Source organism: Crocuta crocuta, unplaced genomic scaffold (genome assembly GCF_008692635.1).
Source record: "Crocuta crocuta isolate KB4526 unplaced genomic scaffold, BGI_CrCroc_1.0 scaffold520, whole genome shotgun sequence".
Taxonomy (NCBI): domain Eukaryota; kingdom Metazoa; phylum Chordata; class Mammalia; order Carnivora; family Hyaenidae; genus Crocuta; species Crocuta crocuta.
The window spans coordinates 372,076-385,933 of NW_027532009.1; positions in this window are offsets into that span (position 1 = coordinate 372,076).

Genomic DNA, 13,858 nt, shown 5'->3' on the forward strand with positions numbered 1-13,858 from the left:
AGCCCTGCAAGAAATACTAAAGGGACTCTTTGAGTGGAAAGGAAAGACCAAAAGTGACAAAGACTAGAAAGAAAAAAAGAAAATCCCCCAAAACAATGACAAAATAAATACTAAAATGGTACTAAATAGATATCTATCAATAATTACTCTGAGTGTAAATGGATTAAATGCTCCAATCAAAAGACATACAGTAACAGAATGAAAAAAAGAGAAAGAAAAAAAAAAAGATCCAAGTGTATGCTACCTACAAGAGACTCATTTTAGATACAAAAGATACCTGCAGACTGAAAGTAAGGGAATATAGAAACATTTATCATGCAAATGGTAATTTTAAAAAAGAAAAGTATATATATATATAAAATCATTTAGATTTTGAACCAAGTCTGTAACAAGAGATGAAGAAGAGGACAGTATCATAACAAAGAGGGCTATTCAATAAGAACTAACAATTATAAATATTTATGCCACCAAGTTGAAGCACCCAAATATATAAATAAATTAATCACAAACATAAAGGAACTCATTGATAGTATTACAATAATAGTACAGAACTTGAACAACATGCTTATGACAACGGACAGAACATCTAAGTAGAAAATCAACTAGGAGAAAATGGCTTTCAGTGTTACACTGGACCATATGGACTTAACAGATATATTAAAAAAAAAGTCACCCAAAAGCAGCTTAAGACACGTTCTTTTCAAATGTATATAGAAGATTTTCCAGAATATATCACATAGTAGTTTACTAATCAGGCCTCACCAAGTACAAAAATACTGAGATCATACCTTCTTATTTTTGGACCATAATGCTATGATACTTGACACAACAAAATATTCAGAAAGACCACAAATATATGGCAGTTTAACGACATGCTTCTAAAGAATAAATATGTCAACAATGAAATCAAAGAATGAACTTTAAAAATACCTGGAAACAAATGAAAATGAAAACTTGACCATCCAAAATCTTTGGGATGAAGAAAGGGCCATAAGAGGGAAGTATATAGCAATACAGGTATACTTCAAGAAGCAAGAAAAATATCAAGCAACCTGACCTTACACCTAAAGACGCTAGATGAACAAATTAAGCCTAAAGGCAGTAGAAGAAGGGTAATGATAAATGCTACACCAGAAATAAGTGATGTAGAAACTAAAAAACAAAATAGAACAGAACAAAACAAAAAACAGAACTACAGATCAATGAAACCAAGTCTGGTTCTTTGAAAAAAATAAAAGAATAAAATTGATAAACCCTTATCTAAATTTCCCAAAGCGAAAATAGAAAGGACCAAATAAATAAAATCACAAATAAGAAAGGAGAAGTAACAAAAACACTACAGAAATACAATTATCAGAGAATATTATGAAAACGTTTGGGCCAACAAAATGGAGAATTTGGAAAAAATGGATAAATTCCTAGACATATGTAAATTACCAAAACTTAAAAAGAAATAAATAGAAAACTTGAACAGACCAATAACCAGCAACAAAATTGAAAAACTAAATAAAAATCTCCCAACAAACAGAAGTCCAGGGCCAGATGGCTTCACAGGGGAACTCTACCAAGGATTTAAAGAAGTATTAATACCTATTCTTCTGAAACTGTCCAAAAAATAGAAGTGGAAGAAAAACTTCCAAACTCATTCTTTGAGGCCAGTATTACCTTAATCCCAAAACTAGACAAAAATCTCACTAAGAAGAGAACTACAGGCCAATATCCTTAATTAACATGGATGCAAAAATTCTCAACAAAATAGTAATAAATTGAATCCAACAGTGCATTAAAAGAATCATTCACCACATTCAAGTGGGATTTATTCCCAAGCTGAATATTTAGTTCAATATTCACAAATCCATGAGATACACCTCAATAATAAAAGAAAATAACCTATGATCCTTTCAGTAAATGCCTTTTAAAAGCAGTTGATAAAGTACAACATCTATTCATGATAAGCCCTCTCAACAAGATAGGTTACAGGGAACATATAACAACATTACAAAGATGATATATGGAAAGCCCATATCTAATATCATCCTCAATGGGGTAAAACTGAGAGGTTTTCCTCTATGTTTATGAACAAGACAGAGATGTCCACTCTCACCACTATTATTTAACATAGTTCTGGAAATCCTGGTCTCAATGATCAGACAACAAAAATAAATAAAAGGCAACCAAATTGGAAAGGAAGAAATCAAACTTTTAACTATTTGCAGATGGCATGATGCTCTATATAAAAAGAACAAAAGACTCCACCAAAAACTTGCTAGAAGTGATATATAAATTCAGTAAACTCACAAGATACAAAATCAATGATAGGAGTCTGTTACATTTCTATACACCACTAATGAAGCAGCAGAAAGAAGAATCAAGGAATGACTTCCATTTACAATTACACGAAAACCATGAGATCCCTAAGAATAAGCCTAGCCAAGGAGGTGAAAGATCCATACCCTGAAAATTATAAAACATTAGTGAAAGAAATTGAGGATGACATACAAAAACATGGGAAAACATTCCATGCTCATGGATTGGAAGAATGAACATTGTTTAAACGTCTATATTACCCAAAGAAATCTACGTATTTAATGGAACCTCTATCAAAATACCACAGCATTTTCCACAGATCTCTAACAAACAATCCTAAAATATGTATGGAACCACAAAAGACCTCGAATAGCCAAAGCCATCCTGAAAAAGAAAAACAAAGCTAGACTCATCACAATTCTGAACATCAAGTATATTACGAAGTTTTAGACATCAAGACAGTGTGGTACTGTCACAAACTAGACACATAGATCAATGGAACAGAACAGAAAACCTGTAAATCACCCCCAACTATATGGATAATTAATCTTTGACAAAGCAAGAAAAATATCCAATGGAAAAGAGACATTCTCTTCAACAAATGGTGTTGAAAAACCTGGACAATAACATGCAAAAGAATGGATCTGGACCACTTTCTTACACCATAATCAAAAATAAATTCCAAATTGATGAGAGATTAAATGTGAGGTATGAAACCATTAAAATCCTAGAGGAGAACACAGGCAGTAATCATTCTGACATCTATTGATAGCCACTTCTTACTAGATATGTCTTCAGAGGCAAAGGAAACAAAAACAAAAACAGACTATTGGGACTTCATCAAAACAAAAATCTTCTGTACAGTGAAGGGAATAATCAACAAAGCTAAAAGACAACTACAGAATGGGAGAAGATAATTTTAAATGAGAAATGTGATAATTATTATACAAAATATATAAGGAACTTGTACAGTTCAACAACCCCCCAAAATGAATAATACATTTAAAAAATGGGCAGAAGCCATTAATGGACATTTTTCTAAAGAAGACTTACAGATGGCCAACAGACACCTCAAAGTTACTCAACATTATTCATCATCAGGGAAACATATCTCTCCATGCATGCACAAAAGAGAAAAAATGTGGAGATAAAAGCTGTAAAAGTAGGAAAGTACATTTTATTAATTTATATTGTTTTATTGTGATAATAGAAAATACATCTGCTCCTTTCTATCATCATTTTCTGCTCTCATTTGGGAAAATTTTATTTCAGACTCAGTATTAAAGAAAAAATCTCTGAATGTTAAAGCTGATGTGTGTAGTGTTCGTACTATATAGAGAAATGTCCTTGTATTAAGTAACTATATATATATGCATATATAGTTATATATATGTAAATTATTTTGGCATTTGGAATATATTCTCAAATTTTCAGAAAGTAAACAAAAATATTTAATATATTAAGGTAGTTTTTTTGGAACATGAAAACTGAGCTAATGGTAGCAGTGCAAAAACAGAATAATGAATGTTCAACAAGAAGATGAAAAATGATCCCAGCTGGTAATTTAGTGGTGGATACCTAAAGGAATGAATAGCACATCTAAGTAACCAATGAGGCAAGCAAAGATGAGGTTTTACACCCTTTCTTAGTATTTTCCATTTCAGTCCCAGACTAGTCTAACTAGTAGCACATGAGATGAATGTGCAGGAAATGGGTTTCTATCTTCATACATGTTCAGATTTTAAAAGGTGATAGGAACTAGTCCTACCTTTTCTTGATCCTTGATTGATGATCATATCTGAGAGTATTATTTGATGATAGCAGACAGTTATCTTTATCAGTGTGATTATATATTTATAAGATGATTTATAAATAAGGTACTCAATATGGTACCTTTATAAAATGATTATAAATAAGGTACTTAATATGGTGATCCCAAATACAGTGGGTTTCAGCCAGTATTGTCATGGATCATGGCATACCTGTTATATCTCAGAAGTTTTCCAGCTGCTAGTTAGGGGACTTAGTAGAAAGGATAGGAAAATATAGGTAGAGAATTTGAGAAATCTAAAAAGAAAGGAGGAGAAGGAGGAGGAGGAGGGAAGTAGGAAGGGGAGGAGGAGGAGAAGAAACAAAAAAAAAATCTGCACAGGTATATAGAGGGTGAGAACTCAAGTACTTGGTACTTGAATAATACATATGATTCTGTTGAGTGGGTTTAGACATTTATTTAGTCTTGGAAAAATCTACACACATATATATTATTCTTTGTAATGTGGGTTTTTGGCAATAAATATTTTCATAGCAATGAGGGCACTTGGGATGAGCACTGGGTGTTATATGTAAACCAACTTGACAATAAACTATTTAAGGAAAAAAAAAATCTGGGTTAGGAATTGTAGACCAGTTTGAAATATTTCCTCCTACCAGAATATAAAGAGGCTATTAAAGATTCTAGAAGTCATGAAAATAAATAAATGAATATTTTCATAGCAATAGCTTAAAATGTAACATACATTTTAAATAAAAATGTAATGAATTTATGACTTTCAAGAGTGTGGATGAATTACATCATTTGCCAAACATGTTTGTTGATATTTATCAACCATTAAGTTTCCCATGATCATATCATTGTGTGGAAATCAGAACAACTATATTTTTCAATACAGCCACTATTATTATACTCAAAAGATGATAATTTACCAGGTATGTAAAAGTTTATATGCCACTCTATAAAGCATGACACTTTACTTACTCAATTAATATTTTCTTTAATTAACATCGTTCATTTATAGTCCGTATTTCCTATGCATGGGTAGCAAAATTATGCCTTATCTATTAATATATCAGTTTAAGTTTCAGAAAGGGAATTTTTCAAGCAGTTAAATGATACATTGATATTATCTACTACAAAATCAATTAAATTAATTTTTTTCATTGAATGCATAAAATAAAGCCACAGAAATTTCACTCTATTTTCAGTATAAGATCTGATATTATTGTGAATCCAATTATGATTTAAATTTGATATTTGTATATACAATTATTTTTCTTAGGCTTAATAATATGAATACAAATTTTGGTAGAGAACAGTCATGTTAAAAATATTATTAACTTGGGGCGCCCGGGTGGCTTAGTCGGTTAAGCGTCCGACTTTCGCTTGGGTCATGATCTCGCAGTTTGTGGGTTCGAGCCCCGCGTCGGGCTCTGTGCTGACTGCCAGCTCAGAGCCTGGAGCCTGTTTCAGAGTCTGTCACTCCCTCTCTCTCTGACCCTCCCCTGTTCATGCTGTCTCTCTCTCTCTCTCCTAGAAATAAATAAATAAAACATTTTTTAAAAATATTATTAATTTATGAAACATGGAGCTGATATTTGAAGAGATATTTGAAGAAATACTTCTGCTACATAAAAATATTCACAGTTATGGTAAATATAGCTGTGATATTCCACAACTATTGTAGTTATGTTTCACAATAATCAGTATATGCACACATACAACTAAAGTAGCATAAATTTAAAAATTTCTGTAAAGTTCATGACAGGGAAAAATGTACTCTGTAGTATAATCAATATATGTTTGTATAATTTGCTCCCTATCATCATTAGTTCTGAGAAATCCATGCAAATTTGAAAAAAAATATTGTATAGAATTACCTAAATATTCTACAATACCATTATCAATTTAAACAATTTAAATTTAATTTTAAAAATTACTTAAAATTATTTATTCAAAGTATTAATGAATTGTCAATAACCTCACNAACCATTAAATTATTAAGCATAAATATAATTATTTGAAACATAATTTTAAAAATATGAAAATTTGAACACAACCAAAAAGCTAAGAGGTGATATGAATAATAGTATAGTGTTAAAATGACATAAAAGATACAAGTTAAAACTTCAAAAATGTCTCTAGTGGTCAGATATTCCACATAAATATGTATTTTCTTTTGTTTTATTTATTAAAGATATGTATAGATTTTTTTTCTCCTTAAGGCTTCACACAACTACTTTCACTTTCTTGCTTCTTGAGCTATAAATGAAAGGATTCAACATAAGGTTGATGGCCAAATAGAACAAGATCAGTTTGTCTGCCTCTGATGGATAGATATGGGCTCATGCTACTGATCCATCCTGTTCCATAATATATGGTCAGCACAATAAGGAGGGAAGTACATGTGGGGTTCTTTGTTATTGTTGTTGTTGTTGTTGCTGCTGTTGTTGTTGTTGCTGTTGCTGTTGTTGATGCTGGTTTCCCTTAGTTGATTCTATTCTCATCACAGCCACCAGGAAGTAAAGGTAAGAGTATAATGAGGAGGGAGGGGAATGACATTGTCCTAGTCCAACCTATGACCATCATGGTCTTCTGCAGGGATGCATCAGCAGAGAACATGTGTGAAGACGAATAGGCAATTCATAGAAAATCTATTAAAGAATATATGGACCATGAAGTAGGAGGATTGTGAAGGAGAGAGGCACTACGGGACAAAAACACGATGTCTAGCCCCCCCACAGGCAATGCCACAAACAGAACAGCTCATGGTGAGCAGACACCTCTGCAGGTAACAAATGACCATGTAGCAATCTGAAGCCATCAATACAAGGAGGAAGTACTCAGTTCTGGCCATCTGGTCAAGCAGAAGATATATACAAATTTTCTGCTTGCAACAAAGTTCAAGAACACCTTAAGGAAAACAGTTATACTGAAAATATGTTAAGAAAAGCCAGATACAGAGGAAGAAATATATGGTTGTCTCCAGAATGGAGTTCAGAATGACTAAGGTGATGATGACTGTTTCCAAAGAAATTCATCAGGTACACCAGAAAGAAGTAGAAGAGGAGGCTCTCATCTTGGGACAAATGGATAATCCCACAAGAACCAGGTTTGTGGTGGTACTGGAACTCTCATCCTTGTTTTGCCCTTACTATTTGTATGTAAAAATGGTGCCATATAGAAATAATAAAATGTAACAAACATCTCACACCACCAAATGCAACCCTCATTACAAATATAGCTTGAATTGGAATGACAGTTTTTGCGCGTGTGTGTGGAATTTCATTGGGCATACATTTGATTATTTAGAACAAAACCAGAATTCTTCTATCAGTTCTACTATGATCCAAACACTAATACATTTTAGAGAAGAAAAGTCCCCATTTGTACTACAAGAAGGGCAGATAATTTCCCCCACCTCTTCCCTAGTTGAATGAATTGACTTAACAATGAAAACGTTTAATAGAGGCTGTATGGTACCATTATATGAACACATGGCTTCTATAAAACCTCATAAGTGATAATCAAGGACTTTCCAACTTTATGTAATGTTTCTTCGAATTGTTTTTTTTAAGTTATATATTGAAGTATAGTTGAAATATAATTTTATATTAGGTTCAGATGTATAATACAGTGCTTTGACAATTCTCTGCATGATGCAGTGCTCACAACTGTAATTATCAACTGTCACCATCTAATCTTTTCCCAACTCTTCATAATTACTTGGCAATTAATCTTTCAGCATGGTTTTTTATACATGATCTCATTTGTATCATTCTCAAACTTCACAACTCTACATTAGACATTCAAAAATTATTTTCACAAAAATTTAAAAGCATGTCAAATGAACAGACACTTCTCCAAAGAGGACATCCAGATGGCCAACAGACACAGGAAATGATGCTCAGTATCCCTCCTCATCAAGGAAATACAAATCAAAACCACACTGAGATACCACCACACGCCAGTCAGAGTGGCTAAAGTGAGCAAATCAGAGGATTCTAGATGCTGGCGAGGATGTGGAGAAACGGGCACCCTCCTACACTGTAGGTGGGAATGTAAACTGGTGCAGCTGCTCTGGAGAACCGTGTGGAGGTTCCTCCAGAAATGAACAGTAGAGCTCCCCTATGACCCAGCAATAGCACTGCTAGGAATTTACCCAAGAGATACAGGAGTGCTGAGGCATAGGGGCACACGTACCTTAATGTTCATAGCAGCACTTTCAACAATAGCTAAATCATGGAAAGAGCCTAAATGTCCATCAATTGACGAATGGATTAAGAAGATGTGGTTTCTATATACAATGGAATACTACATGGCAATGAGAAAGAATGAAATCTGGCCATTTGTAGCAACATGGATGGAACTCCAGGGTATTATGATAAGTAAAATAAGTCAGGCAGAGAAAGACAGATAGCATATGTTTTCATTCATACGTGGAAGAGGAGAAACTTAATAGAAGACCGTAGGGGAGTGGAAGGGGAGAAAATAGTTAAGGAGAGGGAGGGAAACAAACCACAAGAGACTCTTAAATACTACGAACAAACTAAGGCTTGATGGGGGGGGTGGAGAAGGGAAAATGGTTGATGCTCATGGAGGAGGGCACTTGTGGGGATGAGCACTGGGTGTTATATGGAAACCAACTTGACAATAAACTATTTGAAAAAAAAAGAAGATATGCTTCATATGATTTCTTTCTTTTAAACTACATTGAGAATGATTTATGGACCACCCTCTGGTCTGTCTTGATGAACTTTCCATATTTACTTCCTGAGAGTATGAAGGCCTTTAAAAGCATGTACTCCAAAATATGCCACTGTGGCATGTTTTTATTTTTCGTTATAGGAGCTAACAAACAGCAGGTGCATAAGGCAACTCTGTCCCTCTTTTTTTTTTTTTTTTTTTAATCTGAAAGCAAGAGATAAAACTCTCTGTGAAATGTACCCTCCTATACAAGGAGGGAAACATCCTCATCATCACAGACAGGGAATTTAGGATTGAAAAAGTTATAAAAACAAATCTTGTTAATTCTTCACGTTTCTACCTATAAGCCAAATCCCCCTGCCTGGCAAATTATTCAGAAATTTATTGTTCCCTCTTTTGAAAGACATAACATTTTCCTGTTCTAGTCACAACTTCAGGTCTTCATTGCCTTGTGAAGATTTTCACGTATGTGTAAAATCTCAGTGAAACTTGTACTCTTTTCTCCTGTTAATCTAATTTATGCCAATTTAATTCTTAGGCCCAGCCAGAAACTCTAAGGAGACAGAGGAGAATTTCTCCTTCTCTACACATAGAACGTGTGTTCTGAAGAGAGTGTGTTTTAATGTTTCATTGGATCAAAATGTTTGACAGTATTTGGAAATTCTATATGCTTACTAATATTTTTACTGATAATTACTTAGCATTTCTCAATCATGGAGAGAGAAGATATTAAAATCTCTAAGATAATGGCTCAGCAAGTTTTCCCTGAACTTCTATAAATATTTGGCTTTATGGGACTGGATGTTCTGTTACATTGTCCCATAATTTGGAATATTATGCCTTTCTTGAAGCCATCTACTTTTTCCATTATGTAATACTCTTGATTATCTCACAATAGTCTTCACCTTGAAATTTGTTTGGTAAATGTCACTGGTTATTCCATTTTCCCTTTGCTTAGTATGCCGATAGGATATCTCCTATGTTCTATCCTTTCCTTTTTATGCATAACTCTCTTTAGAATGCATCTTTTATAGACAGTGTAAATCAAGTTCTTCTTCATCCAGTCTGACAATTTCTGCCATTGCTTGGTGTTTGGTGTTTTAAGTCTATTCCTATTTAATGACATTTCTCATTCAGATTTTGAATCTACCTTATTACTATTGTCCCTTTATCCTGATTGCTACTGCTGTTGTTCCTCAGTTTATCCTTTCCTCTTCTCTTCTCTTCTCTTCTCTTCTCTTCTCTTCTCTTTTCTTTTCTTCCTTCCCTTCCCTCCCTCCCTCCTTTCATTCATTCGTTCGTTTGTTCATTCGTTGACATGTTAATGTTCCCTTTCCTTTCTTCCACATACTATCACTATATATCCATACTTCCTACTTGCCTCTTCTTCCCTCTTAATCCACCGTGAGATTATTTTTTTGAAGAATAGAAGAATTTTTATAAATTCCTTGGTTGTATAAATGGCATATAATCCATATAGATAAAATGGCAACATAAGTAGAGATTTGATAAAGTTTTCTATAGTTTATATAAATTATATTTTTCCTATAAATACTTCCTCCTGTATGACCAGAGTCAACAGTAATTATTTCATTTTTACTATTTTACTTTTTTCCTTATTTTTAAAAAAAATTAAGTCCAAGTTAGTTAACAAATGGTATAATAATGATTTCAAGAGTAGTTTTTTATGACTCATCACTTACATATAACACTCAGTGCTCATTCAAACAAGTGTCCTCCTTAATACCCATTGCCCATTTAGCCCCTCCCCCATCACCACCCTCTAGCCACCCACAGTTTGTTCCCTATATTTAAAACACTCTTATGGTTTGTCTCCTTCTCTGTTTTTAATCTTATTTTTTCTTCCCTTCCCCATGTTCATCTCTTTTATTTCTTATTGTGTATATAAGTGAAATCATATGATATTTGTCTTTCACTGACTTATATCACTTAGCATAGTACACTCTAGTTCTATCATTGTTTTTGATCACCGAGTAATATTCCATTGTGTAATGTATATATAAGATGTGAAATATTTATTTATATATTAAAGATATATATATATATATAAAGATATAAAAATATTTATCTTTATCCATTCATCAGTCAATGGACATTGGGCTTTTCCCATACTTTTGCTGTCGTTGATAGTGTTGCTATAAACATTGGAATGCATGTGCCCTTTCAAATACCATTTCCTATTTCTTAAATATAATAATCTTAGTCAACTTTTATTTTTTTTAATATTTTTTATTTATTTCTAGGAGAGAGAGAGAGAGAGACAGCGTGAGCAGGGGAGGGTCAGAGAGAGAGGGAGTGACAGACTCTGAAACAGGCTCCAGGCTCTGAGCTGGCAGTCAGCACAGAGCCCGACGCGGGGCTCGAACCCACGAACTGCGAGATCATGACCTAAGCAAAGCCGGACGCTCAACTGACTAAGCCACCCAGGCGCCCAGTCAACTTTTATAATGTATATTAACTCTGTGCTTGCACATTAAACAATTTTATGTTGTTTATGTGTTTGCTTACTCTCTTGTTCTTTAAATGATGTGATAAAAAGAAAGCAAAATCTTTCGTATTTGCTAACTTGTTACCATTTCTGGTTTTTGCTGAAATAAATTAATCCATGTTATCATTTGGAGTAATTTCCCATTATCCTGAAGATATCCTTTAACATTTCATGTCATCTGCACATGCTGGTGACAAATCATTTCTGCTTCATTTTATTTAATGAGAAAGTCCTTATTTTATTATCATTTTTAAGGAAATGGATGTTTAAATTCCAGAGTTGTCTTTTTTTGGTCTGTTTTTCTTTTTTCAGTCCTTCAGCACGTCTTTCTGTTGTCATCTGCCCACCAGTTTTGCACGAAAACTCAGCGATGACTTTTAGCCATTTCTCTACATATTCAATGTGACTTTTCTTCTTGTGGTTACTTGCAAATTTTACTTTTAGTGCAGGTTTACAGCAGTTTGACTATTGGGTACCTAGACGCTATTAACTTGATAATGATTTCAGTGAGATTTGCTACCTTTACTTTTTGTTTCCTAGAAGTCTGTCAGTTTAAATATCTGAATTGGGAATTAAATCAATCACTATTTTTTTCATATGTTTTTCTAACAAATCAACTTTTCCCACTGTGAGAATATAAATAGTCATAGAATAAAGCATGTCATATTGCAAAAAGACTCCCTTTGGTTCTAATTATCTTTTTTTCATTGCTTTCCCACTATTCCCCAGTTTGGATAATTCATATGAATCTGCCTTCACGTTCAATTTACCATTTTTTGCCATCTCTAGCCAGCAGTTTAGAATTATGGAAAACTTCCTGGATCTTGTATAATCACCATTTATTCTAAAGAAGAATTTCTAATATTACCAATCACCAAATTATGACTTCCTAGCTTGTGCAAAAACGGTATCCTCATTGTTCTTGACAAATACATTTTAGTAAATTGCACCTTCTATATTTCTGCTCTTCAATTATCCTATCTTTTTGTATTCCATCTGTCACTTTATATGTATTATATTTTCATATATATCGGTATTACCAATTGTAAAATACTTGTATTTGAAGAAAATGTGAAATATATATATATAAATATATATATTTATACACACACATACACACACACATACAGTCTACATGGAAGATTTTAATCTAAATAGTAATGTCATAAGTAAAATTGAACTGAAATGAGATATAAAACAAATTAATACTACACATGTTATTCCAAAGTACGATTGAGTTTATACCCATATTAAAATATTTCAAATTCGAGGAGGGGCAAGATGGCGGAGAAGTAAGGAGCTCTGTACTTGCACTCGAGCCCATACATCACACAGAAAAGATCTGAAGCCAGTGGAAACCTTACAAAACCTGAGAGATTGGGAGAAAAAGGATGCAGAATCCACTGAGAGAGCCTTCTAGTGTGAGTGCGAACTGGGGAAGATAAAATCGGGCCTGGATTGGAGACTCCAGGGTGGGAGGCGATCCCCCTCTACCCTCTACAGGGAGTGAGAGGGGAAAAGGAGAGAGTCCGAAACAGAAAAACCTCCGCTCGGGGGGGAAAAACCTCCCCTCGGTGCATAGAAAGACCGTACTTGGCAAATACCTGCACACCAGGTCCCCTCGCGCCAACTGGTCCTGGGGGGGCTGAGCACACAAACTGCTTCTTTGTGCTGACTCCTGGAGGCTGGACTTCAGAGGAGCGGCACGCCTGCCGCCATTGTAGCACCCGGGCGGCTGGGGCCCCTGAAAGAGCCACGCGGACACCGGGCGTCCGCTCTCCTGTCTGGCTGGAACTCTAGAGGGAAGGCAAAGAACTAAAAACTGGGAAATTAGCCTGTGAGTTCCTGTTTCGGGTGACAAGCCATAGAGGGACCGGTTTTCCTCACTCCAGCGGGCTCGGGCTCAGAGCACCCAGCAGGCAAGCCCCCGCCCATGCTCGCCAGCCAGACGCAGAGAAGGAAGCAGCGATTCTGACTCCGCCCCCAGAGCTCGGCAGAGGGCCTGGAATTGCCCGAGGGGGTTACCTGGAAAGCTGTGTCTAAGGCAATTTCAGCCGGGCGCGCGGACTGGGATTTGGAGATTGGAACTGGCCTGGGTTGAAGAGTGCAACCAACTTCGGCTGCGCCCCTGGTATGGGGAGTTTACACGCCCAAAAAAGCAAGGTGCAGCGCTTGGTTCAAAAAGGGACTTGAGCACCGTCACTCCCCTCCCCACAACCACCAGGGCAGAGCTCCCGCCTGAGGCACTGGATCACCCCACACCCATCCCTGCCTGAGAGTTGCCCTCCTCCCTTTTTTTTTCTTTCTTTTTTTTCCCTTTTTTGTTTTTCCCCCCTTTTTTCTTTCTTTTTTTTCTTTTTTTCCCTTTTTTTCTCTTTCTTTCTTTCTTCTTCTTTGTCTTTCCTCTCTTTTTTCCCCAGAACACTGATCTGATTAACTCTGGTCGCCAGCTTGCTTGAACAATCACAACGAGTCCATTCTGTAAATGTAAATTCTACACCTACCGACATGTTCAGCTCTTTCTCTCAGGAGCAATTAGACTATATAGTTTCTCTGGATAA